This window comes from Schistocerca cancellata, chromosome 6, assembly GCF_023864275.1.
Source record: "Schistocerca cancellata isolate TAMUIC-IGC-003103 chromosome 6, iqSchCanc2.1, whole genome shotgun sequence".
Taxonomy (NCBI): Eukaryota; Metazoa; Arthropoda; class Insecta; order Orthoptera; family Acrididae; genus Schistocerca; species Schistocerca cancellata.
This window is the reverse complement of record NC_064631.1, coordinates 661,861,047-661,882,992: the sequence shown is the minus strand read 5'-3', so window position 1 is coordinate 661,882,992 and position 21,946 is coordinate 661,861,047. Positions and strand designations below refer to the sequence as shown.

Here is a 21,946-nt window from a genome sequence, read left to right as displayed (position 1 = left end):
GGGAAGCAAGAAGGTGATTAAAACATCAATGTAGGCCTGTGCTGTGATAGTGCCTCGCAAAACAACAAGGGATGCAAGCCCCCTCCATGGAAAACACGACCACAGCATAACACCCCCGCCTCCGAATTTCACTGTTGGCACTACACACGCTGGCAGATGCGTTCACCAGGCAGTCGCCATACCCACACCCTGTCATCGGATCGCCACATTGTGTAACGTGATTCGTCACTCCACGTAACTTTTTTCCAATGTTCAACTGCCCAATTTTTACGCTCCTTACACCAAGCGAGGCGTCGTTTGGCATTTACTGGCATGATGTTGGCTTATGAGCAGCCACTCGACCATGAAATCAAAGTTTTCTCACCTCCCGCTTAACTGTGGATCCTGATGCAGTTTAGAATTCCTGTGTGAAGGTCTGGATAGATGTCTGTCTATTACGTGTAACCTCCCCCTCACTTATCGACCTTAATGACAGTGAAAAATTAAAGCGCGAGTACCTAATGGAAATTTGGGAAAAGCAATCGTCACCAAAGTCAATTTGTCGGTAAAGAGGGAGGAAAGGGTTACATCTAAATGAAAGGAAAAATGCAAATGAAACAGGTGGTAATTAATTTTGAAAAGGGGTAAAGTTAATAAAGAAAGTATATGTGCGGCCGTTACGTTAACAATCAACTAGCGGTAATTAGATATTTGAGATTTGGGGGAAATTACGGTCGCCAGTCCTAAGGACAATTACTATAGTAACTGAAAAAGAAAGATTATTACACATATAATTAGCACTAGAAGCGTGGCAACTGAAGGTTGACAAGTGTAGTGTGAAAACTGAAAGTTTGTCAGAAGTAATAAATTTCGCTACACTCTGACTTAATTTAGCAAAAGAATTAATAAAACCGGAAAATCTAAAGTTAATTTAGTGACTGAAGTTAATAGTGAACTTTCTTTCTGAAGAACATCGAAATTCAGTAAAATACGGTTAGTCTTGGACTACCTCAACAATCATTTCAAAAGCTACTTGAATCTACGCAATTTAGAAACTGGCGATTTAACTTTGAACTTGAATTAAATGATTCTGATCAATTAACAATAGTAAAATTTAGTACGTAACAAGCTGAGCTGCAGTCACAGGTAAGCTAAAATACGGTAACAAAACTCGCACTCTTAATTCGTGCTTGTGTAATCTAAATATTGTAGCCAGCTATGAATACTTTAACTGGACTTTGAAATTAAAGCAGTGAAATGCTGTAATATTACTTTAATGCTGGCGTTTGAATTTCAACGAGACTCGGGTTCATTTCGGAAAAGGAAGGGACCCTGCTTGGCAATGCAATTGGGACAATGAGCAACAAAGGTTCATGCTAAGTTGCTGTAATTTTGTGATGCAACAATTTTAAAAGTTTGAAAAGCTGAGGTCTGCCATACAGTTCTAAAACTTTACGTGCTTCCAGCCTTCCTTGTTGATTGATTGAAGGTTTGAAGCCGTCGATCGAGGAGGTGGCGACAGTCACTCATTGTCGGCCGTCGCTGTTGCAGAAGCTGGATATTGGCGCGCCTTCTTCTCGACACGGTCACCAGACGAAACGGGCTCTTGATGTGCGCCAGATAATGCTTCCCATCCGCGACACCATGTCAGAAACTATCATCGGAAGTCGAGCGGAATTACATACTGCCAAACCCCGAAAGCGCGGCAACTCGCGGGAGCTTCACACAACACACCTGCTCCACTGCCCTACCCCAGCCAGACTCCCTCTGCTCAGCCCGCGCTCCACGAGGCAGAGTTATCACTACCAAAGATCCTACACACTTTGATTCTTCACACGACCTATCGATGTAATCGTTCGATAGCAGTTTTCCCTAGGCAAGACCCAGCGTAAAAATACAAATAATATTTACGAAACAAACCAATTATACATCGACATAAATGCATATATATATATATATATATATATATATATATATATATATATATATATATATATATACAAATAGTCAAACAATTACAATATGTAAAGACACAGAAATGTCATATACTCAGGTAACAAAAATAAGGAAAACAAATTTATAGTACAATAGATGGAAATAGGAGTATAGGCATTTCCGGCGTTACATACGCATTACGACCCTTTAAACTGTCGTCTGTCCCTGTCAGTCAATAGACGATTTCGGCCTGTACGCTTTTGTGCTGTACGTGTCCCTTCACGTTTCCACTTGACTATCACATCGGAAACAGTGGACCTAGGGATGTTTAGGAGTGCGGAAACCTCGCGTACAGACGTATGACACAAGTGATACTTAATCATCTCACCACGTTCGAAGTCCGTGAGATCCGCGGACCGCCCCATTCTGCCCTCTCACGATGCCTAATGACTGCTGCGGGGCATACAGTATCTGGCAACACAATGCACCTAATAAGAAAAACGTATGTTTTTGGGGGTGTCCGCATACTTTTGATCACATACTGTACCTCAGTCTATGTACACTGAGGTGACAGGTACTCATAGAATATCGATATCCACATATACAGATGGCGGTAGAAACGCGTACGCAATGTATAATAGGGCAATGCATTTCCGGAGCTGTCATTCGTACTTAGATTATTTGTATGAAAAGTTATCCGACGTGTTTGTGGCCACACAATGGGAACTAACAGACGTCAAATGCAGAATGGTAGTTGGAGCTACACGTGTGAGACATTCCATTTCCGAAATCGTTAGGGAATTCAATATTCCAAGGACCAGAGAGTCAAGAGTGTGCCGAGAATGCCAAATTTCGGCCATTACCCCTCACCACGGACAATGCAGTGCTTGACACCCTTCACTTATCGACCGAGAGCAGCGGCGTTTCCGTATAGAGGTCAGTGCTAACAGAGAAGCAACGCTCCGTGAAATAACCGCAGAAACCAATGTGATACGTATCACAAAAGTATCTCTTAAGAGAGTGCGGCGAAATTTGACATTAATGGACTGTGGTGACAGACGACCGATGCGTGTGCCTTTGCTAACACCGCGACGTCGCCTGCAGCAATTTCAGTTGGTAAGAGCTGACGGTAAAGTTTGAGTGTGGTGCAGACCCCAGGAAGCCATGGACCCAAGTTGTCAACAAGGTACTGTGCAAACTGTTGGTGGTCCTATAATGGTGTGGGCTGTGTTTTTATGGAATGTACTGGGTCCTCTGCCAATAATTGACTGGTAATGGTTATTTTCGGGGCACTTGGAGATCGTTTGCAACCATCCGTGCGCTTCATGTTCCCAAATAACGACGTCAAGTCACCGGTCCACAGTTGTTTGCGACTGGTTTGAAGAACATTCTGGACAATTCGAGCGAATGAGATTACCCAACATGAATCCCTTCGGACATTTATGGGCCATAATGGAGAGATCAGTTAGTGCACAAAATTCTACATTGGTAACACTTCCCAATTTCGGAAGGCCATAAAGACGTCGTGACTCAGTATTTCTGCAGGCCATGGCAGTATTGCATTGCCGCACTACAACTGGAAAAAAGATATCCGACACTGTATTAGGAGGTATCCCATGACTTACGTCACCTTGTAACGTCCCCTTAGAAAAATTTCTGAATTACTGTGCTGATAAACCTCTTACACTATTTGCGTTTCAAACAGCTGAGCAAAACTGAACGTACTCAAACATTCACTAAAGTGACACACAATATTTTTAGCGCAACGCAATCTGACTTTCAAAAATCCCTACAAAAGAATGGCCCTGACTAACATTAACCTATACCTTTCACAAATCACTTACCTCACCAAAAATCTTCGTTACTCGAACTACTGCAATACAGCGAGCGCCACTACTGCCAGCTAAATAAAAGATTCAAACTACGGAAGGCACTAACTACTGATAGGCATAGTTAGCAACTGAAAGATGTTAATAGAGAACAAACAATGTATTTACCTTAACAGTCATAATATATATAGCAGTTCATGACATCCAGTGTTACAAATTTCAAAACTCTGTCATCTCTCTCCCCACATCCACCACTGCTGGCGGCTCACCTCCAACTGCGCAACGCTACGCGCTGTTCACATCCAGCTGCCCAACACTACAATGGCAGACAACAATGCAATCTAGCCACAGACTGCACACAGCACAGCCAGTGATTTTCATACAGAGCGCTACGTAACGTTGCCAATAAGAAAACATAAACAGCCTACTTACATCACAGCACAGCCAGTGATTTTCATACAGCGCGCTACGTAACGTTGCCAATAAGAAAACATAAACAGCCTACTTACAACCTCTGTGTAGACCAGAGGTTTCCAAACTTTTACTCACGGTGACATCTTTCGAAGATGTTGATACCGACCTAACGGATGCATTTAGATAGCCGAGTCTCTATTACTTTCACAATCAACTTCGTCGAAATCCAGCTAAAACTCAACATAGTGCGTTTCATCTCAGGCACCATAGGCCACATCGCAAAGTTAAATCGCGCGGAAACGTGTACAATTACTAAATACGATCCATCCAAAATATACTGAAGTAACTCTGGATCGTACTCTGAGAACAACAGCAATATGTTAGTGTCCCAGAGTATGTGTGCAGAGTCTGGTGCATATACATCCTGACACACATATGTGAGAAGGTCCTAAACGAAACGGGTGGGCTTATTACATTTTGCTTGGAATCAACGCTACTTTTAGAAGTCTACCATCTCGCTGGCATACCGCCACCAGGTATTTGCCATCGAGTAGCTGCCAATGCGGAGAGAACAAGTCAAGCTCAGCAGGAGAGCCATCCATTTCGTGGATACTTTGAGGTTCAGAAGAAGTTTCATCAAGACCACTTCAGTCTTGCAATTAACGGAAGCTACAGCAAAATATTAATTGTATATTTCTTGGCTTGCGAATAATACTACCTAGCCTGTCTCTTCAGAAACTCTAAGACCTGCGCTTGAACACATCTGGATGCTTTGGAGGTCACTCAGTCGTATTCTTCTGGGTTCGAAGATCCATGCGTAATCGGCAGAAATGACACTTCCTCGTGGATGCTACCAACTGTTACTGCGGAAAATCACAGACCATGTAGTACCGTCCTCTTTCACAGAGGAAGTTGACCTGCTTGCGATTCCGAACGCAGCTGAAGTTGCAAGGTTTCGGTCAACAACAGTGTAGCTTGATAATTGTTTCTTTCACTTATTTTAAAGGTATGAATGGTATTTCTTTCTTAGTTGAACAAAAAACATAAAATTTAACGAGGCAACATTTCACCAATATTCAAAAAAGTGATTCTGTTGTAACAAGAGATGTTTACGAAGAAGAAATATTAATTTTTATATATCTTATACAGTATATGTATGGAAGTGAAACATGGACGATAAATAGTTTGGACAAGAAGAGAATAGAAGCTTTCAAAAAGTGGTACTACAGAACAATGCTGAAGATTAGATGGGTAGATCACATAACTAATGAGGAGGTATTGAATAGGATTGGGGAGAAGAGGAGTTCGTGGCACAACTTGACTAGAAGAAAAGATCGGTTGGTAAGACATGTTCTGAGGCATCAAGGGATCACCAATTTAGTATTGGAGGGCAGCTTGGAGAGTAAAAATCGTAGATAGAGAGCAAGGGATGAATACACTAAGCAGATTCAGAAGGATGTAGGTTGCAGTAGGTACTGGGAGATGAAGAAGCTTGCACAGGATAGAGTAGCATGGAGAGCTGCATCAAACCAGTCTCAGGACTGAAGACCACAACAACAGCACATACAGTATATTTCTTATACAGTATAATTATACATTAAACACCTTTCACAAATACAAAACTTTTCAGTACTATTATGAATTTAATGACTCACGTGGGCTTGACGAGCGTTATAAACCTGTCCTACATTGACTCGGATGTAGGACAAACTCACACGCAGTTCCTCACCTAACTTACTCAAATTTCCACGTTTTACTGTTTTATATTAGCCAGAATATAAAACGCAGTTTCGCAGGAATAGGTTGAAGTGGTGCGCAACAGAGGTTTAAGACCCACAGTTTGATTGTTGTTCTTTATCTAGTAAAATTTCAGGCACTTTACTTCACTGTTGGTCTGCACCTGTTTCATAAACTGACAAAGATCTCTTTCAGACAATGAATTTGTTCGTGTCAGCTGATTTCTGTAAATTATATCACTTTGATAGGAATAAAACGATGAGACATATCAAAACGAAGGAAAGAAACAGAGTGAACAAAAAGTGTATAATCTCCCACCATCGCTGCCATGTATCTGTAGAGAGCGCCGATGTACGGCAGCAGACAAGAGACACATAGTACCATAATGCACAAAATAGTGGAATTCACCATAAGATTCACTTCGCTTAATACGTGATTTACGGTTACACTGAACGAAGAGAAGGATGTTTTGTATTATTTTGTCACTAGTTTTTCTTTTGTATACAACGAAATAATCGGCAACCAGTTGTATAAAAGATATTTAATTTCCTTACACGGTTTCAGGCACTTAGTGCCCTTCTTGAGAAGGCTATACAGAAAAATACCACAAGTGAATAAGAGTTAGACAACAATATAAAATTAAGGACGCAATGTTTAAAAATTTAAAAAATATAACAGTAAGAAATGTTTCGTATTTATAACTATAGCGGCTATTTAAATCAAATGGCTCTAAGCACTATGGCACTTAACAAATGGCTCTGAGCGCTATGAGGCTTAACATCTATGGTCATCAGTCGCCTAGAACTTAGAACTACTTAAACCTAATTAGCTTAAGGACATCACACACATCCATGCCCGAGGCAGGATTCGAACCTGCGACTGGCTATTTTAATGTGACAGTTTAAATGTCGCAGCTGTACTTAGTCAACCTATTGCTATCAGAACAACAGTTACACGCCGGCTGGAGTGGCTGAGTGGTTCTAGGCGCTACAGTATGGAGCTGCGCGACCGCTACAGTCGCAGGTTCGAATCCTGCCTCGGGCATGGATGTGTGTGATGTCCTTAGGTTAGTTAGGTTTAAGTAGTTCTAAGTTCTAGGGGACTGATGACCTCAGAAGTTAAGTCCCATAGAGCTCAGAGCCACTTTTGAACAGTTACACATAGTTAGTTTCCAGTTTTTACAGCGATTTTTAATAAGTGATCATCTATAGTTCCAGGTTGTTAGGAACCTACATTTCTAAGTTGTGAAGCATTTTCAGCTCTAAGAGTTTAGCCACTTACATTGGCAGGTAGTGGCTGTACTTAACCATCTACAACCTACAGGTCGTAATTAATTTTTGCTAAAGGTGTTTAGCGATTTGTAAGCAGTGGCCTATAGACATTCTGTTCTTAAAGTTACAGATGTCCTACTCTATAATGACAAGAAGTGTCTACGATTAATAAACACTTCACCGTCAGGTAGTCAAACGTACTGCGCTTATTTCATACAACTTGTGTCAATATCGTGAGTTATATTTACTTCACGAAGCGTATTTAGGACTTTGTATAAATTTATGAACTATTATTTCACTATAATAAAAAGTATTGAACGATGCCCACGTTTCCTTTCTTCTGTAGTTATTTTTGACTCTTCGTTTTAGCTTCTGACGAGGAACTGTTTCTCCGTTTACTCCAACTATTGCTTCTCGCCTCTTGGTACATGTCGCGCGCTGTTTGTGCCCCCGTATTTCCCGCTACCACGCTATTGAATGCTGTGCACCGCTTCACCGATGTGCTCTAAAACTTACAGTACCATATAATTGGTATAAATGCCGCTGGTTACAACTCTTTCACGAAATGTACTTGCGACCTGCATATAAATTGTTGTTTCGCTATAATACAATTGTGCCTATGCTTCTTTTCCTCTGTAGCCAATAATTGAGAATTGGCTCTCCACTTACTCCAGTTAAGGTACCAGCCACATGATGCACTTAGCACTTTGTATTTGCTGACAGGTTCCCTGCTATTATGCTACTGACCGCACTGCAGCTATTTGGAGATTAGTTCCCGAATTTCCCAACCAGAACGCCACTTGTCGTTGGTATTAGCTTATTATGATTATTATTATTACAATTATCGTTAATTCCCCCCTAAGGAGAGCGCTGAAACGTGGTCAATTTCCATAGAATTTTTTTTCTGTCTCATTCTTTTTTCTTCCCAAAAACTTTCATATACTCACTATTTTTCTTCTTTCTCTCTTCTGTCCACCTCTTTCGTGTTTTCTTCTCTTTGCGCGTTTGTTGAAAATTCTGTTTTCTGATTTTTTCTCTGTATTCTTTCCCGTCTGTCATGTCTTGCGTGGGTACGCTGAATTTATTGAGGTTTTCCACAGTTTCCTTAACAAAGTTGGATTTCACTGCATTAGTTGTCACTATGCTAAAAATCTTCTTGGTCAGTATCTTTCTTTCGTTCATCCTATTTATGAGTCCAAATAACTGTACCTTCTTTTCGTGATGTTGTTTGTAATCGTGTCTGTCTGTTCGTACTGTTATTTTTTCGGTCTCTCTATCCCGGTCCCTCTGTCCGGCCTGTAGATCTTTTCAGTATTTTCCTCTCCTGTTTTTCCATCGCCTTGGTTTAGGTTATTACCTTTATTACTATTGTTTATGAGGAATACAACGCCTCTGCAAAGAAAACTATAGTACAGTAACTTAATTTGATATTGACGAAAATACCTCTTTTTATTGTAATGTTCTATGTAGGTCTGTACCTTTTTGTAGTTTGGTTATTCTTTCTTCACTGGATGTCTAGTTAATCTCTTCTTGATGTTTCAAATTTTCTACTTGTAGTATCTTTCCATACTTCGCTACCAGCGGGTGACTTGTCTTGTGGATTTTATGTCCATGTACTGTGCTGCGTTTTTTCTTTTGAGGTTTGTAGTCTTGTTTTGGCTGAAATTTCGTGTAGTATCCTTAGAGCTTCTTTGGTTTCTTTTCTCGTAATTGTTATGATGGCTATATCATCGGCAAAGGCCAGACTTTTATGTTGACGGTCTTATCCTTGTGTCTCCGCATCTTTAACTAATTGAATCCGTCCCATGTCACGACTTTTTCTCCAAAACCGATTTAAATAGAATGGGTGACAGGCCATCTCCCTGCCTCACTCTTGACTTGATTTCGAATGTTCCGAGACCTATTCCATAAACTTCACTTTGGATGCTGTATTTGTTAATGTTTCCCGGATTGGCTTTTAGATCTTGTTATCAGCTTTTATTTCTTCCAGTGTCTCAAAGAATGTTTCTCTATATATGGAGTCGTAGGCCTTTCTGACGTCGACGAGAGTTAATACATTATCTTCCCTCCTTGGTATTCTCCTATCCGTGCATTTATCTGAGGCTCTAGTTTACTTAACAGGACTTTGGACAGAATTTTGTATGTGACAGGATATAGTGAAGTCCCTCTGTAGTTACTAGGGTCTGTTTTGCTGCGTTCTTGTGGAGGGAGTGTATTAGGGCCGATTTTCATTCATGTGGTACATTTTTTGTTTCCCAGAAGTCTTCGATAATTCTGTGTATTTTGAATGTACTACTTTCGTGGTCTAATTTCCAGATTCCTGGAGTCAGTCCATTCACTCAATGTGCTCTGTTGTTTTTCAATTTTTTTTATTAATTTAAATATCTCCTTGTGTGTTGGGGGTCTGGAATCGAGGTTAGGTTGTGGAATCTCGAACTGTAGATTTTGCATTGGTTTGTCAGTGTTTAGCAGTGTCCCGAGGTACTGCGCTAATATTTGAGAGCTCTTTTTTGGGTTAGTCTCCAGTGTTCCGTCTTGTCTTCTGAAGGATAAGCTCGGTGGTTGATACCCTGTCACATTTTATCTGAACGTTCTGTAAAAATTTCGTGTGCTATTTCTAATGAAGTCCTCTTCTGTCTCTTTCAGTCTGTTGTTTTCGTAACCTCTTTTCTCCCTACGGATTATTCTCAAAGTGGTCATCTGTATCCTGTTGAATTATTCCTATTTTTCGGATGATCTATGAGTGTTAAATTTTCCAGGCTTGTATGGCTCTGTTACATGTCATGTTCCACCATCAGTGTTTCTTTTACTCGGTGGTTGCCCACTTTTATCAGTTCTTTCAATTTTTCTGACATTTCTGCCCAGTCGTTATTGTCGATTTTCTTAATTTTTCTGTTCTTTTTTTCTTGTTCAGTTACAGGTACTCTTAGTCTGTCTGAAAGTTCAGTTGGTTTTCTTGGTATGTCTGTTGGCCATAAATTTCGTTTTGATGTGGAGTAGGTGCTGATCGGATTAGTAAAATTCTTTCCCTGTTCTTAGATTCATAATTTCTTTGTGTTTTTCGTAGACATCGCTATGTGGTCTATCTGAAATTCTCCTATGGTGTTATTGGCTGATTTCCAAGTTCGTAGTATATTGTGTGGTTTCTAGAATTGCGTTGACGTGATTCTGAGGTCGAAATCCTTGCAGACGTTTATCAGGTTGACTCCATTTTTGTTTGTCCTCTTGTGGGGCGTGTGTTTCGCTGTCATGTCTTTGAATTTTCTTTTCCTGCCTAATTGGAAACTAAAATTACCTAATAACATTTTCATGTGCTTCGTGGGAATTTTGTTGGTGGTATCTTCCAGAACTTCCCAGAAACCTATCATCTGTAGGTTTTTCATGTTATAGTTATTTGTTGGGCATGTGCATTGATTAGTATACAGGCTTTTCCCGAGCTCGTATCATGAGTGTTGGTATTATTTCTCATCTGAAGTGAAATCTGTTACGGCGACCACTATAGATTTGTGTACTACAAATCCTATGCCCAAGAGTTGGAGGTTTCTTCCTGGAGTGGTTCTCTGTAGTTTTCTGAGTCGAAGTGGTTCTCGTCAGAGAACGATGTTCGTTTCCTATATTGCCAGAATTTTTGATATTACATTTATCCATGCTGTCTGTCAGTTGTTTTAATTTACCTGGTTTCAGTAATGTGTTCGTGGTGGATGTTCCCATGTAAAATTTTCTCTTAGTCTTGAGGGTTTTTGAGAATCTTAGATTCTTCCCTTTATAACGTATTTTATTTATCATTAGATTTTTATACATTACTTATTATGCTGCTTATGTACGCTTAAATTTTTGTTTATGCCTTGTGACAACTATCGTTATGTAAGATTTGGTTATGTTATTTTATCGTACTTTCACCACCCCAAGATGTGCATGTTATCGACTGATTAGCTCCTGTTCTGGCATGATGTCTGCACCTGTTGTTGGGCTTCTTTGCGCCATTTTTGTACAGGCATTGTAACATCCTGCTTGCGATATAAAGTATGACCATGGATCGCGTGTATACCTAATAGAATTTTTATAATTGGATAAGGCTATCTTTCCCGAAGAAGTAATACCGATAAGTGGGAGGAAATTGTACAACCGATGTTTCTGATAGAAAAGTCTGCTAAAAATAAAAAAAAAACAATTAAATCGAACAGGGCTACAATTTGGAAAAGTGAAAGTTATTTTGTGCTTTCACTCACGAACAGCACTGGTCAGAAAAGGGGTACCAATGATCATGAAACCAAAAGTTACACTAATGAACAAAAAGCAAATAATTATGGTCGCCAGCCCACTAGGGCGATTCACATCCAATATCCTGTACAAGATGATGGGAAAGGAAAAAAAAACTGAAGGTTGTCACGTTTTTTGATACTAATTTTAAGTGAGTATGCAATGATAAAGAAAACTGAGAACTCATTTTTAAGTTAAGTTTGTCATTAAATTTTGAAAAAGGCAATCGAGTAATGATTTGAAAATATCCACTTAAACTGTATGTTAGTATTGAACTTCGTTACGTGAACAATGATTTTCAGAGACCTCAACATAACGTCATCAAAGAAATTTAGAGAAAGGCAAGCACTTTTTACTTTGCAGTTACTTAATTTTCAAATTGGATTTCATATTATTGTCTGAACAACTGAACCTTTTTTACTGACTTGGACAGAATTAAATACTAGAATACGTACCAAACCAAACAGCTATGTGCTCCAAGCTATAGGTAAAATAAATAAAACTTCCGCACTCTTAATTTGTGCATTTTGTTTAGATTTGGATTTTTTACAGTTATAGAAGGTTTCGAAATGTGGTGCTACAGAAGAATGCTGAAGATTAGATGGGTAGATCACATAACTAATGATGAAGTATTGAATAGAATTGGGGAGAAGAGGAGTTTGTGGCACAACTTGACTAGAAGAAGGGACCGGTTGGTAGCACATATTCTGAGGCATCAAGGGATCACAAATTCGGCATTGGAGGGCAGCGTGGATGGTAAAAATCGTAGAGGGAGACCAAGAGATGAATACACTAAGCAGATTCAGAAGGATGTTGGTCGCAGTAAGTACTGGGGGATGAAGAAGCTTGCACAGGATAGGGTAGCATGGAGATCTGCATCAAACTAGTCTCAGGACTGAAGACCACAACAACACAACAACAGTTATAGATTCTCAAATTTCAGTTATTATATAAGGAAAAAAGGGAACAAGGATCCTGCATGGTAACAATGTCTGGGGGCAATGAGGCCACAATCGCCCTGAATGTAACTGATTATTATTTAAGTAAAGTTGATTAATCAAATCAAAAATGGTTCAAAAGGTTCTGAGCACTATGGGACTCAACTGCTGAGGTCATTAGGCCCCTAGAACTTAGAACTAGTTAAACCTAACTAACCTAAGGACATCACAAACATCCATGCCCGAGGCAGGATTCGAACCTGCGACCGTAGCGGCCTTGCGGTTCCAGACTGCAGCGCCTTTAACCGCACGGCCACTTCGGCCGGCGATTAATCAAATCACATTCCGTTGTGCTGCTGGGTTAGCCGTTAATACTTTCTACCAATGAACAGTCCTACTTCAGTGCTGTGCGTGCGACGAAACTCGGAGCCGACGACGAATCTGTGTTACTGGAACTGCTGCTGTTGTTGAAGACGGTAGTATATTGTGGGGCCACGGCTAGTTACAGGAACGGGCAATCGTAATTAATACTGCTTCTACCGCCTGTCCACTGTCCTTCCTCCTGCTAATAGTCATCTGGCAGGCGCGCGTACATGACGCCGCCGAAATGGTACTCTGTACTGCGAGAGCATTAACACCACACTTCCGCACACCACAAGCGCTGGAACCCGTCTCCCGCTCTCTCTGCGCAACAACTCTCTACACAAAGATTTTACAACGCAAAAGCACTGCTATCATCGTGGCTAGTCGATGTAAATAACAATCCCTTAGGCTTTTTCCCAGAGTTTGTAAGTGTCACAGTAAAACACAGATAAACACAATGAAACGTCAACAAACTTGTACCTAAATGTACACATACAGTGAAGCAATGTCCTTATTAAAAGAAAGCATTTAAATTACAAATATTTACATACAACTCAAAAAAAATTATATATCAGTATCAGGTGCCATGCATCCTGCATTTTCGGTGTTACAGCACTATGAACCTTATATAAGCATTAAAGAGCTCTTATTGTATTAATATATTCATTATTGTATTACTTATTGCTATAATCTTTTCTTACAACTGTAGTAATATGCTGCATGCATCTTATTATAGACACTCGCAAATAATGCGATACTCGGAAGCTTGTACCATTTTTTATCTTTAAATATAAAAAAAATTTGCAAACTTTTCGGTCTTAATTTTAGTATTCCTATCTAACTTCTACTTACCTGTGGTATATTTTTCTGTACAGTCTTCTGAAGAAGGACACAAAGTGCTTGAAACCGGTTAAGGAAATTACAGGTAGGTTTCTTCTATGCAGTTGGTTGCTGATTATTTAGGTGTATACAACTCCAGTTTCTGAAGAGTCTTCGCTGAAAAGTACTTCTTCATTTGTTTTACATTTTGAATTTACTAGTTACGCGACACCCTTGACGTTACTACGAGACACCCAGTTTGGAAATGTCTGATGCAGACGTTTTAGTAACTGTCAGAAGGAGGCCGGAGTGGCCGAGCGGCTCTAGGCGCTACGGTCGCAGGTTCGAATCCTGCCTCGGGCATGGATGTGTGTGATGTCCTTAGGTTAGTTAGGTTTAAGTAGTTCTAAGCTCTAGGGGACTAATGACCTCAGAAGTTAAGTCGCATAGTGCTCAGAGCCATTTTTGTCAGAAGGAAATACAGGAAAATATATCCAGAAACAAATAAGCTACAAATAAAGAGGTTAAATTCATTGTGGACCTATTATGGGAAGTGCAACGAAAAGTGGAGCTGGAGCTGACGAGCTACTGCTGCCAACGTTATGGTAATTTGGTTGTCACAAACTATTTGTGCATTACATTCGTATATACACTTTCTTTGTGAGTCACCAGTCTTCTGATTGATTTGATGCGACCCACCACGAATTCCTCTCCTGTGCCAACCTTTTCGTCCCAGAATAGTAATTACAGCTTACGTCCTCAATTATTTACTGGGTGTATTCCAGTCTCTGTCTTCTTCTACAGTTTTTACCCTCTGCACGTCTCTCTAGTACTCTGGAATTATTCTCTGATATCTTAACAGGTATCCTGTCATCCTGTCCCCCAAGACTTCTTTTTTCCTTGCCGATTCTCTGTAGAACCTTCTCGTACCTTACCTTATCATTCCACTTGATTTTCAACGTTCGTCCGTAGCACCACATCTGAAATTCTTCGATTCTCTTCTGTTGAGGTTTTCCCACAGTCCATTTTTCACAACCATACAATGTCGTGCTCCAAACTTACGGAAATATCTTCATCGAATTGGTCTACGTTTCATACTATTAGACTTCTCTCGGTCAGGAATGTCCATTCTGCCAGTTGTAGTTTGCTGTTTCTGTCCTCCTTGCTCCGTCCATCAAGGGTTATTTTGCTGCGTAGGTAGGAGAATTCCTTAACGTCCTGTACTTTGTAATCACCATTCCTGATTTTACGTTTCTCACTGTTCTCATTTCTGCTACTTCTCGTTACTTTAGTCTTTCTTCGATTTACTCTCAGCCCACATACTACACTCATTCGATTCAACAGGTCTCCTAATTCTTTTCCGCTTTGACTGTGGTTAACAGTATCATCAGCGAATCTTGTCGTTGATATTCTTTCACCTTGAATTTTAATTCCACTCTTAAACCTTTTTATTTGCGTCGTTGATTCTTCGATGCACAAATTGAACAGTAAGGGGGGAAGACTACACCCCTGTCTTACACTCTTTCTAATCCAAACACTTCATTCTTGGTCTTCCACTCTTATTTTTACCTCCTGGTACTTGTACGTATTGTATATTATCCGTCTTTCCCTATAGCTTACCCCATATCACATTATCGAACGATTTTTCCAGGTCGACGAATCCTATGCACGTGTCTTGATTTTTCTTCAGTCTTGCTTCCATAATCACTGACAGCGTCAGAACTGCCTGTCTGTTGCGTTTACCTTCCGCAAAGCCAAATTGATCATCATCTAACAGATCCTCAGTTTCCTTTTCCATTCTTCTACATATTATTAATCAGCAGGTTGGATGCATGAACTGTAAAACCGGTTGCGCGACAATTCTCGCACTTGTCGGCTGTTGCTATCTTTGGAATTGTGTGGATGCTGTATTTCCGGAACTCTGATGGTATATCGACAGTCTCGCATATTCTACGCACCACCAATTCCAAAGCTCTTTTAGCTTATGATTCTTCTATTGTACAACCAATTTCTGCCTGTCAACTCGTGTTTCTTCTTCTATCAGGCCATCAGACGAGTCCTCCACCTCACAAAGGCCTTGATTGTAATTTCTCATCCTATCCGCTCTCTCCTCTGCATTTAACGGAATTCCCATTACACTCTTAATGTGACCGCCCTTGTTTTTAATTTCACCCAAGGTTGTTTTGACATCTCAATTTCACCCAGGATTGTTTTCACTTTTCTGTAAGCTTAGTCAGTCGTTCCGAGAATCACTTCTTTTTCATTTATTCACATTATTCCCGCAACCATTTCACCTTAGCTTCCTTGCACTTCCTGTTTATTTAAAACTGCCTCTTTGGCAAAGGCTACCTACACATTTCTGCCGTCACAAAGAATAATATTATTGAAAATTGCTCTTGCATCAGTGCTGTAACTATGTAAATGATTTTATTTATCGTAGTGTGGCCTGAGAATGGTACTGTGTACCGAAACCGGTAGCCAGTGGGCAAAATAAATAGACGACTGTAGACACAAACATATACTTTCCAGCAGTACAGTATTGGTCGCTGTTCCACCGACAATATTTCGAAAATGTGCAGTATCTCCAATTTATTCCATTAGTAAATGATTTTTATTTCTATGTTCCTTAATTTCCCTAAACATTTTTGTACTTCATTCTTTCGTCGATCAACTGAAGTATTTCTTCTGTTACCCATGGTTTATTCGCGACTGTTCCTTGTATATACTTGTTTCTTTCTAACTACTGGTCATGTCCTTTTTAGAGATGTCTGTTCCTCTTCAACTGAACTGGTTACTGAACTATTCATTATCGCAGCATCTACAGCCTCATAGAACTTCAAGCGTATCTCTTCTTTCCTTAGTACTTCTGCATCCCAATTCTCTGCCCATTGATTCTTCCTGACTAGTGGCAAATTTCAGCCTACTCTTCATCACTACTAAATTGAGATCTAAGTCAATGTATGCTTGGAGGGGGGGGGGGGGGGGCAGCGGGGTGCCATACGATCCAATGTCTGATATCGGAATCTCTGTCTGATCATGATGTAATTTAACTTGAATCTGCTCGTATCTCTCGGCCTTTACAACGTATACCTCCTCCTCTTGTGATTGTTGAACGGAGTATTCGTTATTAACGGCTATAATTTATTGCAGAACTCAGTATTTCTCCTCTCTCATTCCTACTACCAAGCCCATATTCTCCCCTAACCCTTTCTTTTACTCCTTCACCCAGAACAGCATTCCAGTCGCCCGTGACTATTAGATTTTCATCTCCCTTTCGTGCTGAATTACCCGTTCAATATTCTCATATACTTTCACTATCTCTTCATTTTCAGCTGCGACGACGGCATGCATAATGAACTGTCGTTGTCGATTCTGATGAGAACAATCCTATCATCGAACTTTTCACAGTAACTCATTTTCTGCCCTAACTTCATGTTGTTGTTGTGGTCATCAGTCCGGAGACTCGTTTGATGCAGCTCTCCATGCTACTCTATCCTGTGCAAGCTTTTTCATCTCCCAGTACCTACTGCAGCCTACATCCTTCAGAATCTGCTTAGTGTATTCATCTCTTGGTCTCCCTCTACGATTTTTACCCTCCACCCTGCCCCCCAGTACTAAATTGGTGATCCCTTGATGCCTCAGAACATGTCCTACCAACCGATCCCTTCTTCTAGTCAAGTTGTGCCAAAACCTCCTCTTCTCCCCAATTCTATTCAATACCTCCTCATTAATTATGTGATCTACCCATCTAATCTTCAGCATTCTTCTGTAGCACCACATTTCGAAAGCTTCTATTCTTTTCTTGTCTAAACTATTTATCGTCCATGTTTCACTTCCATACATGGCTACACTCCATACAAATACTTTCAGAAACGACTTCCTGACACTTAAATCAATACTCGATGTTAACAAATTTCTCTTCTTCAGAAACACTTTCCTTCCATTGCCAGTCTACATTTTATATCCTCTCTACTTCGACCATCATCAGTTATTTTGCTCCCGAAATAGCAAAACTCCTTTACTACTTTAAGTGTCTCATTTCCTAATCTAAGACCCTCAGCATCACCCGACTTAATTCGATTACATATTAGTAACGAATGCTACTTCTGTTATACAATTTTCTGCTCTGTTGATATTACCCTATACGTATCTGACCAGAAATCCTTGTCTTCTTTAAATTTCACTTCCCGGACTCGCACTATATCTGGATTGAGCCTTAGCATTTCCTTTTCCAGATTTTCTAGCTTCCCTACCATGTTCAAACTTTTTACTTTCCATGACACGACTCGTAGAACATTATCCTTTCGTTGGTTATTCAGTCTTTTTCTCAGCGTCACCTCCCCCTTGGCAGTCACTTCTGGAGATCCGAATTGGGAACTAGTTCGTAATCTTTTGCCAATGGGGAGAGCATCATGACACTTCTTCAGTTACAGGCCAAATGTCTTGTGGTTGAGATTTCTTACTTTTAAGTAAAGTTTTGAGCTTTCTTTCGTAGCTGTGCACGTTAGATTGACTGACTGTAGTGATATTACACCTGAATTTGGTGAAATTGCTCTTGCAAATTTTAAGCCACGAATGTGTTTCATGTAACCAAATAACACCATATAATGGAGAGGCGCGGAGTTGGAGTAGTCGTGTCTAGCAAATGAGCTTCATTTTTATCAAATATAGGTGAGACCGTTTGCAATAGTATATGAAATGAGCAAGCGTCCTTCCTCTTAAGGCGTAAAGTCAAGAGCCGGCACGCCAGTCGGGAACGATAGAGAAGAGATGGCTGTGAGAAGAGGTCAGCCAATCGCACGCTGACCGACCCCTCTCCAGGACGACAACACGACAGCAGCGGTCCCTATGTGAACATGACATAAGCGCCGCGACCGCCTGGCGACGCCTCAGCTGAATAGCAGCTTCAAGATTAGCGAGTTCTATAGCAGCATCGACACTAGTTACTTAGCTTGTACTATGTATGTAGCACAAACTTGGAACTGTTTATACTTAAGAAGCTAGATTATTTCGTATATCGCCCTTGTTTGCGACACATATGCAATTGCCAAGTTAAGTACTGTCTCTTTCCATTTTGTAATAAAACTCATTAATACGGTTTGTTTGAATTGTCTGCGTAGCGTACCGAGTAGGCAGGTTTCCTAGCCACCCCATATTTGACAACGAGCATGGAGACATAATTCTTCCTTCTTTCTTTTCGCTAGCGAAAGGCCAGCTCAAGAGGTCAACTAACAGCTGGCGTCCACATCCGCCAAGTTTGCGCCGCCGAGAATCGATATGATGTTTGCGCAATATCACTTCACTTACTGGAGGCAGCCGTCAGTGTATGTATGCGCTATTATTGGCCGGTATTATTAACTATGCAGAGCCTTCTTTTGGCCACGCACCTGTTGTCCCGTATTCGGTGACTACTTCGAACTGTCGACCGAGTGAGGCCGAGCCACGTGTACAGCATATGTTACTGCCATCGTAGTTTCTGCTAGTGCTGTACGAGAGGAGTCTTTCAGAATATGCACTACTCTGCAGAACTTAAGGGCGAGATAAATACAGCACGGTAACATGTTGCCTTCAGACGAGTGGCAAGTCTTCGATGGCTCACCTGAAGATGACTGGCAGGTGCCCAGTCGAAACATCACAGTATGAATTAAACGACGACCTCTTGCAAGCCCGAAATTTGTTTGAACAAAAAAGAGTCAGCGCATCTGACTGCCATGCAGCAGGCTCCGGGTCGATTCCCTGCCGGGTTGGAGATTTTCTCCGCTTGGGGACTGTTGTGTTGTTCTCCTCATCCTTTGATCATAATCAACATGCGAGTCACTCAGTGTTGCCTAAACTAAAAAGACTTGTGACAACTCTCGGCCATCAACGCCATACGATCATTTAATTTAATTTTTTCATCATAACTGTACAGCCATATGGGACTGAACCCGCAACACGAGGCATTTGAAGGAACGAGAAAGGACAGTGTGGTGTGTCGATCAGTCAATAAAAAAATGGTTCAAATGGCTCTGAGCACTATGGGACTTAACTTCGGAGGACATCAATCCCCTAGAACTTAGAACTACTTAACCTAAATAATCCTAAGGACATCACACACATCCATGCCCGAGGCAGGATTCGAACCTGCGACCGTAACGGTCGCGCGGTTCCAGACTGTAGCGTCTAGAACCGCTCCTCCACCCCGGCCGGCGATCAGTCAACAGTTAAGGTGCACTGTGGTGGTGTTCTACATTACAAAGTGACCCGGACTCAACACCTGTATGACACCACACAGGCAAGAATCATCGGGAAACTGGAAGAAGGATGAAGTGTGACGAGCGTTGCACAGTTGTTTGGTGTGGTGTCACCGCCAAACACCATACTTGCTAGGTGGTAGCCTTTAAATCGGCCGCGGTCCGTTAGTATACGTCGGACCCGCGTGTCGCCACTATCAGTGATTGCAGACCGAGCGCCGCCACACGGCAGGTCTAGAGAGACTTCCTAGCACTCGTCCCAGTTGTACAACCGACTTTGCTAGCGATGGTTTACTGACAAAATACGCTCTCATTTGCCGAGACGATAGTTAGCATAGCCTTCAGCTACGTCGTTTGCTACGACCTAGCAAGGCGCCATTACCAGTTACTATTGATATTATGAATCATGTACCGTCATGAGCGACGCTCATCATTAATGGATTAAAGTTAAGTATTCCACCAGCTACGTCCGTTTTTTCTAAATTCTAATTTCCTTGTCCTGATCCAGACCTCACGCCAGCCTGCGTGAGCTAAAACGCGTGCCTTTCGGCTTCCTCTAAAATCACGGTGTTGGCTCTCCTGCCAACCCACAACATTTGGTATTGCTTACAACATTGTTTAAGGTGCATGGGTACCATTGCGAACCACAGGTACTATTGCCAGAAAGAGAGGGGGTGGTCGAACTCGGTCAATTTCGGCAGCAGATGACGCTGCATTGTGTCACAGGCAAGAAGGGACCCACATCAAACATTGGGTGCAATTTCAGTCACATTTAACGGGTCTGAAAGGCATCCAGTCTCATCCTCCACAGTGACATGGCGACTGCATTGGGGGTGGTCTCTTTGTCCGACGACCAACAGTTTAATCTCGGTTGAATCAGGGTGGTGGCTGAACAGGGACAAATTCAGAATATTGATTTCCCAGTAGAAATGAACTGCATATAAGAAGGTGCTGCCCGTCTCCACATTATCTGTATTTAAAGTAGCAGAAGACCGCCTAACAGAGTCCCAGTGTAGTGTCGTGTTCTGAATTTCCCACAACATATGCCAGTTGTCGTAGGCGAGAGGAACAAAAATCTTTAATTTCTAATAATTTCTTTCTTTAAATTTACTAAAATTACTTAAGCGTTACCTTGATTACTTATTAGTTTGTAGTAGATTTTAAACCGGAGATCTGAAATGAGGTTACGATACTTCTCCCGTTAATGAACAATGGTTTCAGTGTTATCAACCTCTGTAGACTAAAAACACTACTGTTTTGGTGGATAGGAACAGTAATTTAAGGCTCAGAAAGGGGTAACGTATTTGCTGATTTATTTTTTGCTTTTCTCTCCCAGATGGGTAATGAGAAAGGTGTTTGGGTGGAAGGTACATTTATTTGCTGCACAGAGTCATTTATGTTAAAATCAATGTTGCTTAGTTCATTAACAGAAGTGCACTTCGCATGTGTGATTGTGTGAGTTATTACCATGTTTATTACGACGTTAGGTTAGTATGTGATTCAGTGCTACAGGGCCAACGGCCTTGCCGCAGTGGTAACACCGGTTCCCGTCAGATCACCTAAGTTAAGCGCTGTCGGGCTTGGCTAGCACTTGGATGGGTGACCATCCAGTCTGCCGGGAGCTGTTGGCAAACGGGGTGCTCTCAGCCCTTGTGAGGCATACTAAGGAGCTACTTGATTGACAAGTAGAGGCTCCGGTCTGGGAAACTGACATACTGTCGGGAGAGCGGTGTGCTGACCACAAGCCCCTCCATATTCGCATCCAGTGGTCTGAGGACAACACGGCGGCCGGTCGTACCTTTGGGCCTTCATGGCCTGTTCGTGAGAGAGAGAGAGAGAGAGAGAGAGAGAGAGAGAGAGAGAGAGAGAGAGAAAGAGAGAGAGACAGAGAAGAGAGACAGAGTGCTGCAGTATATTATTTGTACATCAAAAGGAAATCTATGTCAGTATACCAGTCATCGTTAATGTTTTGTTCCTTCCTAATGTCAAGTCGTCATTTCGTGCATGTGAAATGAATTATTATTACCGCGTGTACTTAAATTTTTATTATAATAGTGTTTGGGTAATCCGATGCTCACATCATGTTTTTTATAAAGCAGGTTAATTAAATAGTAAGTCATGGCGATTCCGTTATAGATAGTAATATGAAGTCTGGTCCAAAGGGAGTA

General features: G+C 41.2%; 1 pseudogene; it reads left to right on the top strand.

The window, feature by feature from the left end:
• The first annotated feature begins 21,291 nt into the window (after nt 1-21,291).
• Nucleotides 21,292-21,409, top strand: LOC126089713 (5S ribosomal RNA; annotated as a pseudogene).
• The last annotated feature ends 537 nt before the right edge of the window (nt 21,410-21,946 follow it).